The sequence below is a fragment of the Equus przewalskii genome, chromosome 17, assembly GCF_037783145.1.
Source record: "Equus przewalskii isolate Varuska chromosome 17, EquPr2, whole genome shotgun sequence".
Lineage (NCBI taxonomy): Eukaryota > Metazoa > Chordata > Mammalia > Perissodactyla > Equidae > Equus > Equus przewalskii.
Genome location: NC_091847.1, coordinates 7,229,734 through 7,243,990, shown reverse-complemented (window position 1 = coordinate 7,243,990; position 14,257 = coordinate 7,229,734).

Here is a 14,257-nt window from a genome sequence, read left to right as displayed (position 1 = left end):
TAGTTTTGTGCACAATTCAGAAAATTTTGTGTTGCTAGTTCAGTTCCAAATTGCAAATACACAAATGTAGGAAAATCAGTATATGTTGGAATGATGAGATTGTCAGCTATTATTTTCCATTACTGAAGTTATTTAGGACACAAGCAAAAAAAGATGTTCCATGAAGAAAGGATATTGTGTTCAAATACATTTTAGAAATTCCACATAAATATCCCTATGATGGAGTAACGCAATGAGCAGTAGTATATTATAGACTCTGCAAAATATAATTAAGAAAATTATTTATTTTTTAAGCCATAGTTTCTGAATTAGAATACAGAATATTCTGTAGTTGCTATGGATATTATTTCTTTTTTGTCTCGTATCCTGTAACATTCCATATACGCGAGTTAGGAAGTATTATTCTATGCATTTCTTTAAACATGAATGCCCTCTCCAAATGTGTGCAATCTGTGAATATACATACTGAGACAATAGAACAAGATGGAAGTGTACCAGGCTGTAGTGGACTCAGAAAATGCCTTTACAGTATTCCCCTGGCAGCTGAATCACATGATCAATTTGCGTTCACATGGAAGGGATAACAATGGACTTTTCAAGTGCTTCCTCCAGGCTACCTGCACAGGCCACCACATGTCAAGGAATGCTAACCAGAAACCTGTCTCTGTTTTCCTTCCCTACATCAGTGAAATTGGCCCATTATATTGACAATATCATGTTAACATGAGAAGACTTGCCTCTGCTACCGGACACTCTGCATACTTTGCTGGAACATCTGTGAGAGAGCATGAATGACAAACCCATAGAAAAGTTCCAGGCACCACTATAAAGATTTGAGAGTCATTTGGTCAGCTAAGATGCAGATGGTACAAGAAGCTGTGATTGATAAAATGCAAGCCTATCCAACCCCTAAGAATGTGAAAGAAATGCAAGAATTTGTAGGGGTTTTTGGGTCTTGGAGGACTTTTATTCCTCACCTGGCACAGTGCCTCTGTCCCTTATAATTTCTGGTAAATAAAGGGCCTGTGTGGGACAGGCGATCAAAACTGCAAACTGCCATTGAGAAGGCAACAATACTAGTGAAGCAAATTAAAGCTCTGGGCATCTCCCAAGCAGGGCTATCATTTGAGTTAGATATGTCTGTCGTTCTAGAAAGTATTGGATTGGGCACTGTGGCAGAGACAGCAGAAAAAGAGAGTACTCTTAGGATTTTGGTCCCAGCTCTGGAAGGGGGCAGCAACCTGATATACTCTCATAGAGCAATAGCTCCTAGCAGTGTAATCAGTGCTCCTCCGGGTTGAGCTTCTCATGAAGGAACAGCAATATCATGGTAAGAACTTCCCTTTCTACCAAGGGATGGGTTGAAAATATGTTCCATTCACCCACCTCTGCCATGGCTCAAACTCCCACTTTGACTAAGTGGTATGCCCATTTGCAGCAAAGGAGCACCCTGTACCCCAGCCACTGTCTCTAGAAATGCAAGTGATACTAGGCCCTGTGGAATATGTAGACGCCCTAAATGCCCCAACCCTTATTCCTGTGGGGGTCCGTGCTGCCTATAGAGAGGGAATGGGGAAAATTTCCTGCTGATACCTGTTATACAGATAGGTCTTGTTGGGGCAACCCATCCACATGGACTGCAGTTGCTATTCAGCCCAACACTGACAACATCTGAATGGAATCAGGAACAAGTTTCAACAGCCAAAAGGCTGAACTCAGAAGGATTTGGCTGGTGATAATTCATGAACCCTGGCCATTAACTTTTTTACTGACTGTTGGGCTATTCTAAATGGATTAACCCTATTGCTTGGACAATGGGAAGGAGAGAAGTGGATGATCATGAATAAGCCCCTGTGAGGTCAGGATATATTGAAAAACATTTGGGTTCACCTGCCTGAGGCAGTCCTCACTGTCTTCTACATCCTGGCTCATAAGGCACTGACTCCCCTTGGCAATCAGGAAGCTGCTTCCCTAGCTCAGGTATGAGCCCTAGTAACCAACCCTTCAGTAGATACAACAAATTGGTTGCATAGAAAGAGTAGCCACCATAACCCCAGATGGGATGGCATATTGCCAAGCATGCCAGATTGCCCTTGAAATACACTGACTTGGTTAATGCAGTAATAGCATGTCTTACATGTTCAAAACAATGCCCCAGGCAATTGCCAGAAGAGTCTGGGGACATCCACTGGAGTTCCCAACCAATGAAGGATGGGCAAATTGATTATATTCACCCTCTTCTGACTGAAGTTTCTAAACATGCCTTCATTTGTGCAGACTCTGTGTCTGGCCTAACCCAAGTTTTCTCCTGTCCTTGCGCAAACTGGGCTACCACTGTTAGGGGATTAGAGAAGCTGAGCATCACATATAGACACCTTCATTGAACAGACAGTGATTGGGGTCACATTTCAAAGGTCGTGATGTGCAACACTGTGCAAAAGAATATGACATTAAGTGGAGGTTCTCTTTATAACCCGTAAGCAGTAGGGTCGGTAGCAAGAAAGAATGGGGTACTGAAACAGCAGATTAAATTACTAACAGGTAATACCACCTTGGACTAACTAAAGTACTGTCTCAGGCGTTGCTACATTCGAATGGCCAACTAGTAGGGCCTATTGCCCCATATGCCAGACTGGGGACCCCTGCTGAGACGCCCAACACTGTGAAAGTATGGAAATCTTGGGAGACAGTCGTTGCCCTGACTGTGAGGATCAATATGCTATGCTGCTGAGAACGCCAAGCTCCATCATGCCTAGGAGAGACATTATCTACTAAAATTTGCAATAGGGCATCCCACTGGCATGAGTAAGTTACTTCACACCTCTAGGTGAAGGGAAATTAGTGAATCTCCACTAGGATCTATTATCCAGCTACAAGCCAGACATGTTGAAACAAGTCCTGTTGAAACTATATCTGGAGGAAAATGCACCACTGAAGGAGGGGAAAATATGAGGGTCCTGGTCTGGCACATCCCACCCCCAGTTCATCTCCTCATGCCTGATAGTGCTGCCTTTCACAGCCAAAACATATGGTATGCACAACCAGGTCAAGTTCTTGAAACTGCCAACCTCCGTTTCCTCAAGGCCAGATGAGTATGTTCTGTTTCCCATTGGTACAATCATTTGGCTCCTCTCTCTGTTCCCTCCATTAGCCTGGAGGACATTATAGCACACATAAAAGCTCTTACTACATTCTCTCAACACGCCTGAAATGATAGCTGGCATAGCCTGTCTTTACTGAACACGGAAATGTCTCTAATGAGAAAAGATGTCCTCCAAAATAAGATGGCCTTGGACATTATTACTGCCTTGCAAGGAGGTACCTGTGTCATTTTCCAAACAGAATGTTATGTGTTCAAACCTGTTGTGTCCACTAATGTATGGTCTTTAATAAATCACACGAGGACATAAGCGAATGCCCTAAATGATCCAACCTCCAGCCTAGAGGAATTCATAAATCAGTGGTTTGGATTGTGGGGCTCTTGGTAGAAAAAAGCATTACTTGTTTTGAGAATCATTATCTTAATTTGTATTTTCTCTCCTATGTGCTTCTATTATTGCTATGGCATCTGCCTCCACTTGGCTGCATTAGCCAGATAGCTGCAAATGAGACCCCTCCATGCTAGGGGAAACCCCTTGCTAAACCCTCAGGGCACATTGGGAAAGAGAGGACTTGTAAGATTATAAAAGCTAGTCACAAGGTATGGAATGTTGGAGAAGGTAATCCAGAGACTGTGACTGCCTGTTGAACTGTGAGCTGGACCCAGCAATTGGAGGCTCCTTTCCCCCTCCCCTGTCCTTAGAATGTATGTTCCATCCACTGTTCCCATGCCTGGGGACATTTCAAGGATGCACACTTGAGAGAGTAATGTGTTGTTGAGACCATCTGGACTGTATACTTAAATGAACCCACGTAAGGCCTCTATACAAACTTTAAGATTTTAGTGGGTGCGGAGATCTACTCATCTTGTGGCCCCCAAGCCATCTTCATATGTTAGTTCTCTTGTTTATTAAAACTACCACCTACCAGCTGAGTGGTCTGCCTCTTTCTTTGGTCTCTCCTTGCTCTCTATGCATGAGGGCCAGTTTTCACTCTTACTCAGGGAACTCTCGAGTTTGTGAACCAACACACCCTCACAGACATATCCAGAATAATGTTTGACCAAATGTCTGAATACCCCATAACCCAATCAAGTTGACACATAAAATTAACCATCACATATCCTTTAAAAAGTACAGAGTAAAATAACTTCTCTTAATCTTATTATAGACAGATAACTGGTTTCACCACTGATGACCAAGGAAGATAGGTCATTCTACTGGCCAGAGTAGGTAATACTAGGTAAACAATGTCCTTGGAGAATATCACAAGTGTCATTCTATTTTCCCAGGAATACTGAAAAGTGAGTATGACAGAAGACAGAGAAAAGGTGGAGATTCCATCTTCCTTCACTCAGTATGCCTGCCTCTTAGAACACAACCTGAATACAGTGCTTTCTTAGCATACACTTACAAAAAGAATAAATCTGTCAATTATTAAGTAAATAAGTAAGTGATTGCAAAATGAAATGACTGAATTATGAAGTAAAGAGTTATGGCAATCAGATTGGGCACACATCTTTGCCTTCTGTATTAAAATATTCTACCTTTCTGTGTTTTGTGTTGAGCTTATGAATTGGACTCAGTGGCTTAACTGATCCTAATGGTAGGATGACTATTCATTTTTTTCTCAATATTTACCTTGTCAATTCAATGAGATTAAACATACACCTGTACGTGATGCCTTATTACCAGTTTTCATATTGAGGAATTTATTAGAGTCAAATTAATGCAAGTAAATTATTCGCTAGCTGATGCAGATTTCAAGTTAAATTTTACTTACATTCATATTCAAATTATGAATAATGTCGACAGGTAGCCTTATTTCTTTAAAGGGTTATTCTTATTTTCCTTCTTTTGAGTTGGTTTGATAAAGTGATAATGAGTCATTTGACAGGCAAAATGAATGTTTGCTAAAATGTACTATTCAAATCAATTATCAAAAATTTGTCACTGGTCCATTTTCTCCTCAAAGATTCATGAAGATTTTCCTAACTTCCTAGTTTATACCAATCTTTGCCTTCCCTGAAATTTTATTTCCTTTGAAATATCTGTATCACAAATTATGTAGTTCATATTCCTAGCTCCATATTGCTAGTTATATTAGTTTTCTATTTTCACCTTATTAAAGAGGAAAATAATGTTTTTAAAACTTTTTTTAACTCTACATGCATTTGCTAAGAAATGGTTTATATAACATCAATCATGTTGTATAATAGCACCTGCAAGACATCAAGCTCTCTTCTAGACTCCATGGATATAGCAGTGAAGATAGGAATTTAACACTGAAATCATTAGTTTACAGTCTACTGAACTATAGTTTCTTAACTAATTTGATTGTAGATAATGGTAAATTGAGATTTTTAGTTGTTGGAAAACTTTCTTACTACTAGACCTAAATATTTTTATAAGTCCCTTAGGAGATAAATGCTTTCATGGAGAAATACTGAATCGCATTCACTAATAGAATCTTTCCTCAAAATAGGCTCTTATCCCATTAAATCCAAAGTGCTAATCTGTGTCATACGTAAGGAAGAAAATGTTAATATTTGTGAGTGTATATGTATAGGGACAGGTGGCAGGGAGGCTACACATAGTCCCACTCTCCCAGCAGTGTCTGGGCCAGGGTCCCAAAACCCTGGTGAGGAAGGATGACTTGCAACCTTGATATCACTGGGGAAAGGAGTGAAATTGTGGCTAGTAAATTCAGCATTTAGGTGTGGCATTAAAATCTCTCTGAGTTTATAATATGTAAGTGGAGAAGGTCTAGGTTTCTGTGGGTGGTCATCTTCCACTCAAGTCAGGCTCCATGGAGTGGGAATTTGGCAGTACTGGGAATTTGGGAGACAGTTGGGCAACTAATGAGAAGTAACACAAGGTTAAACCCTAAAGTTGATATTAAAACGGTTGGGCAGTCATGACTATGAGGTACGGAACAGCAAATGTAATGGCACAACCCAGGGAGTAAACAAGAGACATAAGCTATTTCCAAGCATCAACAAAGAGTATCCTTGCATGTGGCCGAGATGAACACTTTCAAATTTACTTGGGGTGCTCCAGCTCTCTTTTCTTATCTTTGCATGCAATAGCACCCACTTATCTTAAAAATTCCAGAGGGACTTTGGAAAACACTAGATAGAGAATCCCGTATCATAAGAGATTCCATAAATCCCACAGATATATTAAAGGAAAAAAGAAAATAAATTATAGTCTCATATAGAAAGGTTACTGGAGAAATACACTTTCAAACATCAACTAGTCAAATGAGGTGTGGGTAAACAAGATTGTATATTACAGACGTATACTTATAGGTAATAGCAAGATTTACTTATGAGTCTGCTTTTGTAAATAAAAATATTTCAACATAACAATCAAGAAATCTATTCAGCAACTTGGTGAATGGGCATGTGTATATAAACCATAATTGGAAAACAAAGGACTAAGCTTTATGGGTGGGGTGATAAGCTTCATGGGGTATGTAAGGCATACTCTGCGCAACAAAGCAGTGGTCATCTTACCCTAATTCAGTTTCACAATATTACCTTTTGACCTTATTAGATCTTATTTTTGGCAGCCACATTCAAGAATTTATTGAGATCTACTAATGAATCATCATTTTGTTTTATAAATTCTGATAAAAGTAAACAAGCTGAAATTTATGTTGGGTAATTTGAAAGCAGCTAAGAATCAACTTCTGTTTAAACAGTTCTTTGTTCGAGTGCCTGAAATTATCTTTTTCTTTTGCATTTATTCTCCTATGCCTCTAACATTTTTCATTTGCTAAGAGAAGTAACCACATCAACTATCACCCATCACTAATTTCGAGGTTAATATTGAACAAAACAGAAACCCAAGAACAGAGGACACAAAGGAGAGAGGATAAACTAGCTAAAAGAGGAACTGCAAAGGAAAACTTCACAAATGTTTGAATTGGTCTCGGTACTGGCTCTTGAGTGAATCTCCTTAGGTGTAAAATAAAGTGGCAGAATATGGGACAGGGGAGTATATTCCTCTTGTCCTTTTGAATAACCCTGGCTGATTTCAAATTGACAGTCCTGAGAGTCTAGCTTATGGATTTGACACGCAATTATATTATATTTAACTCCTTTGAGGTTCTGGTTTTTGAATTCTCTCCCCACAGTCATCTGTCTGTCATTCAAGTTAAAAAAGTCTTCATTTGCAAAGCAAGAAATGAACCAGTCCAGCTAAGGGACTTCTACTTTGCCTATTTAATGAATTCCTATCTGAATTTGAATTTTAAATATTTTCTTTCTTCATCAGACTGATTTTCAAATATATTGTTCTTCATTATCTTTGAAGATGACTAAAAATGTAATAACTCAATATTATGTGAAACCACTACATTTAGGGGCTAGTAATGACTTTCAGAATGAGTTCAATTTAGAAACTCAAAGGGGAGCTAGTTTTTAAATGATTTATATCTCCCATTTGCCCTTCCTAGATTATTTAAAGGAAAACAGATTATTTTCTTTCTGTTCCTGCTCCCACTGGTCAGAACAAAAGTTTATTATATTGTTAAGGAACCATAGTTGGTTTCTAAATAAATCAAACACTGCCCTGTCAAATTAGAACAGCAAACTTCCATTTTCTAAGCATGTCCATCAAAACTTAGCATAAGGTAGTAGACATAATAGTGATTTTGGAATTAAAGGCATTTTAAATTTTAGATCTACTATTTCTGTGTCCTTAGGTATCTTACTTAACTCAAGGAATCATTGCATTTAGCAGAGTTTCAGTTTCCTCACACATGAATTGGGGAATATAATATCTACCTCTCAAGGTTGTTGTGTGGATTAAACAATATTACATATGAAAGTTGGTAGGGAGAAACATAAATTGCCAATAGACATATTCATAGGCATGCAAATTATTAGTGATCAGAGAAATGCAAACTAAAAGCAAATTTTAAAAAGAATGCCATAGGTAGTGAAAAAGAATGAACTATAGCTATACACATAAAGAATAACAATCTAGGTTGAAGGAAAGAGAATCAGAAAGTAATCTGAACAGAGAAAATTTAATATAAAGATTTATTAACTATAATAGGGGATTGAAGTAACAAAGTCTTATCTAATTGGAAGTAGAGAGGACGCTCATAAAGAGCAGCCACTACCTCCAGGCCTTCACATTCACTCACCACTCACTCACTGAATCACCCAGAGCAATTTCCAGTCCTGCAAACTTCATGCATGGTAAGTGCCCTATACAGGTGTACAATTTTTATCTTCTATGCCATATTTTTACTTTACCTTTTCTATATTTAGATATGTTTAGGTACATGAATACTTACTATTGTGTTACAATTGCCTACAGTATTTAGTACAGTAACATGGTGTACAGGTTTGCAGCCTGTGAGAAATAGGCTATTCCATATAGCCTAGTACATATTAGGATATACCATGTAGGTTTATGTAAGTACAATGTTCACATAATGATGACATCATCTAATGATGTATTTCTCAGAATGTATCCCCACCATTAAGTGATGCATGACTGTATAAGAAGCTACTATGAAAAACTATGTGCCAACAAACTGGCCAATCTAGAAGAAATGGAAAAATTCTTAGAAACATACAACCTACCAAGAAGGAATCAGGAGGAAAGAGAAAATGTGAACAGACCAATTACTAGTAAGCAGATTGAATTAGTAATCAAAGCCCTCCCAAAGAAGAAAAGCCCAAGACCAGATGACTTCATTGGAGAATTTTGCCAAACGTTTAAAGAATTAATGCCAATCCTTCTCAAAGTTGTCCAAAAATTCGAGGAGGAAGGGACACTCCATATTACCTCTAGGGCTTAGTAGAGCAGTCATGTGGGAAATAACTTCCAGGGCTATAGCTGCCACAGAAGCCAGGCCCTGGAAAATGTATGTGTACTGCTGGAGCCTGCCTAGAGAAGTAGACTGGAACCAGGAATCAAAATCATTTCTTCCTGCAATGTCTTTCTAGGACCCTCTACTGAAACTGTGCCAGCTGAGTAAGAACAAAAAGTATAAAGAGTCCAGATTCATTTGAACAGAGCAGGCAAAAAGAGTGATTGTGGAACTGAGAGACAATAAAACAGTAATTGCCAGGCTCACAAACATAACTCTGAGCAGAAAATATGTTGTAGATGAATAACCACAATCATTTTTATTTGCGTAAATTTAATATCATAAAAAAGATACATACATACATGATAAAAATGTGAAGAAAAGCAGACATAAAATTCAGGTTTCTAAGCGTAAAGGGATATATTTGAAAACAGGTTCTCACGGGCTTCCAAATTATTGATAATGATGAGAAGTGATGAGATGTGATGAGAAGTGAACTTATTCACCTTGTAAAATACCAAGGATTCAGAAAATACATTGGTACCAATAAGGAAGAGGTTAAAATTGAAGCATGAACTCACAGAACACATTCTTAAGTGAAAGTAGCTTGAAAGTTTATCTATGAGAACTTTTAACCCTCTTTTACTGTCTTCATGAAATGAACACCCAAAGCCAAGCATGTGACTCCAAGTCAGAACGTCAAATAGATGTTTTCTAGAAACAGTGACCTGGATGTACTGTGACTTCAAGGATACCAGGCACAGTGAAGGGCCGGAGTGAGGTGTGAGATAAACCAGGGGAGTGAATTAGGGTTTGCATATAGATTAGAATGAGCGAAAAACGCAGCATCTTTGTTCACTGAAACATTCAGCCATGGACTCCTGAGCCCTAGTGTAAGAAATAAGAAACATGACTATTCTGAAGCTGCTATACTGTGAGGAAGTCAAGTCATGTGGAAGATGCTGCTTGGAAGCGATCCATTTGGCAGTCCTAGTCCTTGAGTCTTCCCAACACAGGTTTTGTTGCAATTAGCAGCTTCTTCCCCTGCTCCTGTGATTCAGGTTTCTGTAATTGGTAAGCACTCTGATCCCTGGCAACCAAACTCCAGATTTTTAATTCGCCTAGTTTCTTTCTTATTTATTTATCCATAAATTGTTATATTACCTCCTTGGTACCCATACTATTTGTCACGGCTGTAATAAAACTAGATGGGTATAATACCTTTTTTTAGAATAAGAAAATTCATTGGTTTCAAGAATATATCTGGTTGTTAAAATTTTTATCATTAATTTGTGAGGAAATTATTAAAATTTTTCTCCTGCATCTACTTAATCGTATGATTTTGTCTTTTTTGTTTTGTTAATGCAATGAATTATGTTGATTGACTTTAAATAGATAAACCCTGTGGCCTGCCCGGTGGTGCAGTGGTTGACTTTGCATGTTCTGCTTTGGTGACCTGGGGTTGCCACTTTGGATTCCAAGTGCAGACATATGCACTACTTGTGAAGCCATACTGCAGCAGGCATCCCACATATAAAGTAGAGGAAGATGGGCATGGATGTTAGCCCAGGGCCAGTCTTCTTCAACAAAAAAGAGGAGGATTGGCAGCAGATGTTAGCTCAGGGCTAATCTTCCTCAAAAAATAAAGAAATAAAAAAATAAACATTAAAAAAAAAAGGAAAGTTACACCTTTCTTATATTACTGGAGTAAACTTCACTTTGTCATGATATATTATCATTTTTATTCACTGTTGTTTTGTTTTGAAAAGATTTTAAGATTTTTACATCTGTATTTAGAAAACTAATTAACATTTTTCTTAGATTTATTATTCAACCAGATTTGATAGCTATGCCAAAGTGACCTCATAAAATATGATGGTAATCTCTTTTTTTGCAATTTCTGGAAAAATCATGTAGTACAGATATTAATTTGATCCCTGATGCTTGAAAAATTTACCATTGAAAACATCCATGTTTCAATTTATCTAGCTATGGATTTTAAATAAAAATTTAATTTCTTTAAGAGATTTGAAAGTATTCAAATTTTCTATTTCTTCTAGAGTCAGTTTAACATTTATTCCTATTTTACTGACAGGAATTATTCCTAAACACTTTTTATTATTAATAAAACTTATAGGGTTTTGAGTGAGATCTCTATTTTTTAGTCTAAATATCAGTAATTCGTGTATTCTTTCTCTTCTCAACAAACCTCATGGAGATTTATCAATTTATAAGCTTTATCAAATCAGTTTCTGATATTGTTAATCTTTTTTCTACATTTTCTTTACTTAATAGATGCCTTCTTTTTCTCCATATTCTTTCCTTCCTTCCACTTTCTCGAGTCTAGTATGCTCTTATTTTCCTAACTTCTTTAAAGTAGTATTCGTATCATTCTTAAAATTTTGTTTATATAAAATTTATTTAGGGTTCTAAGATTTTCTTTAATAATAGCTTTAGCTTCATGCTGCAGTTTAATATATTTTATTTTTATCATCCTTGGATTCTAAATATGTTCTTATTTACAGTGTGATTATTGTCCCCAATTCACATCAAAGTGTACTTCTTTAATGACAAATGGGTAAATAAATAAACTTTACTAAATAGGGAAATAGCCATATTCAGAATGATAACAATAATAGAGAGTATTGTGATAAATGATAATAATAGGTAATATTGCATACTATTTGCTAGTACTGTTCTCTATATATTACATATATTAGTTAATTTAACCTCATAACATCTCTGTAACTTGATCAAGGTTAAACAGTTAATAAGTGTCAGGTGTTTCTACAATTCTGAGAGGTCTGGATCTTAAAAATGTATTCTTATCCAGTATAATATACTACACTTGAATAGAAGTTTTCTTTTATAAATGAAGTTTAAATCTTCATTTTTTATAGCAGATATTTAATAAATGATTTCTAAGTTCAATATTTCAGAGAAGCATAAGCACACTGTATAGAATTATGACAGTAACTACCAAAAGAAAGCTAAAATTAAACACTGCTAACCATGTCAAGATGGCAGTGTATGTGGACTCTGAACTCACCTCCTCCCACAGACACAAGAAATTTACAACTACTCTTGGAACAATTATTCCTGAGAGAGAACTGAAAACTGGATAAAAAGAACTCCCACAATAAGGGACAATGCTGACTCAGGTGGAAGAGGGAAAAATTCCTTTCTGGAGAGAAAAAAGCCAGTCTTGAACTCTGGTATTTCATGACCAGCCAGGAGCAATCCTAAGGTATGCAGCCTTCCCTGGGGGAGCAGGGGATCTGAGTGAGGGAGCATTACTGCTAAAAGAAGCTTTTGTACACAGCACAACCAAGACAAGTGACGTAATATCTGGTTTTTCTGGCTACTAAAAGTGTGAAGAATACACCCAGAAAACCTATAGGACATAAGGGGTAAAAGCCTTCTCTTAAAGGGCCTGTGGACAAATTAACTATTTTGGAAAACAACCTTAAATCACCAGAAAGAAAGGTATGCAGTCCTTTGGTGAAATGAGACTTACTTGATAGGTTCTGGGTGCATCTCAGTGAGAGGTGACATCCCCCCATGGACTAATTGGGGCAGCCATTAATGTGACCTAGTACAGGTATATTGACACAGAAACTGGCAAATGCCAAGGAAGTACATCCCCTGGTCTGTTGGCCCAGGTGTCTGCCCCATCCACTACAGCACCCATTTAATCCAGCTCAGCCAGGGCAAGCAGGCCTCCCTAAGGACTGGCCCCATGCAACAGCAAGCCCTTGGACAATCTGTGAGCCCACAAAGGCTGGGTTCCTGGATCTTCTGCAGCCTGGCACATGGGTCCACCTCTGCAGGGTCAGGCATGTGCAAGGAACAGGTGGAATATGGGGGGCATTCGTGGAGTGTGTAAGGCCTGTGCAATGGGGCAACTGGGTCTGCTTCAGTGGGTTGGGGCACATGCGGGGGCAGGACTGTGTTGATGGGAAGGGTGGCCTTGTGCCTTGTGCCCAGCTGCAGCAGACTTGTGCTTCACAAACAGCCACATGGGGATTAGCTGAACCTTCCAAAGCCTGAAATAATTGGGTGCTCTCATGCCTGGGGCCAGCCCAACTTGGCTGCAATCCTGAGAGAGCTGACAACCTTACAGGCCAGAGGTGTGTGACAATTATATGCCCCTGAGTCTAGCAACTGGACACACTAGAGGCCTACCCACTTAACAGAAAAACTGCAATAGGAATGTGCTGTTAGACCTTGCAGCCAACTGTGCTGGGGCTTCCCATGCCTGAAAAAGAGTGATTGAAAGGACCAAAGCAGCCACACACAGCTGAGCATTACCACAAGCTGTCCAGGGGTCAGCCTAGCACCCCCAGTCACATGCAACAAGAGAAACTCTGCCATAACAGGACACATGTAGCCCATACAGGGATCACTCATGGAACATTGGGAACTGGTGATGAGAGGGAAGCACATTGCTGGGCCTCATAAGGCATTTTTTATATAAGGCTACCTCTCAAGATTGAGAGATGTAGCTGACCTACCTAATACATGGATATAAGCATAGAGAAAGAGGCAAAATGAGTTGACAAAGGAATGCATTTGAGGTGAGGTAACAGGGCAATAACCCAGAAAAAGAACTGAACGAAAGAGAGATAATCTACATGACAAAGAGTAAAAACCAAGAGTCATAGGGATGCTCATTGATCTTGGGAGAAGAATGGATGAACTCCATGAGAACTTCAACAAAGAATTAGAAACTATAAAGAGGAACCAATCAGAAATGAAGAATACAATACTTGAAATGAAAAATTCATGAGAGGGACTCAACAGGAGAGAGATGATACAGAAGAACAGATTAGCAATCTGGACAAAATACTAAAGGAAATGACCCAAGCTGAAAGGATAAAACAGAAAATAATTAAAAAGAACGAGGACAGTCTAAGGGATCTCTGAGACAACATCAAACACACCAACATCCATATTATAGGTGTCCCAGAAGGAGAAGAGAGAGACAAAGGGGCATAGAATCTATTTTAAGAAATAATAGCTGAAAACTTTCCTAACTTAAGGAAGAAAACATACATCCAGGTTCAGGAAGCACAGAGAGCACCAAATGAGACAAAGCCAAAACGGCCTAGCCCAAGACACATTATGTCAATAATTAAAGAGAAAAATTCTAAAAGCTGCAAGAGAAAGGCAACAAGTTACATACAAAGGAAACCCCATAAGGCTGTCAACTGACTTCTCAGCAGAAATCTTACAGGCAAGAAAGGAGTGACATGATAAATTTAAAGGACTGAAGGGAAAATACCTAGGGCCAAGATTACTCTACCTGGAAGGGTTATCAGTCAGA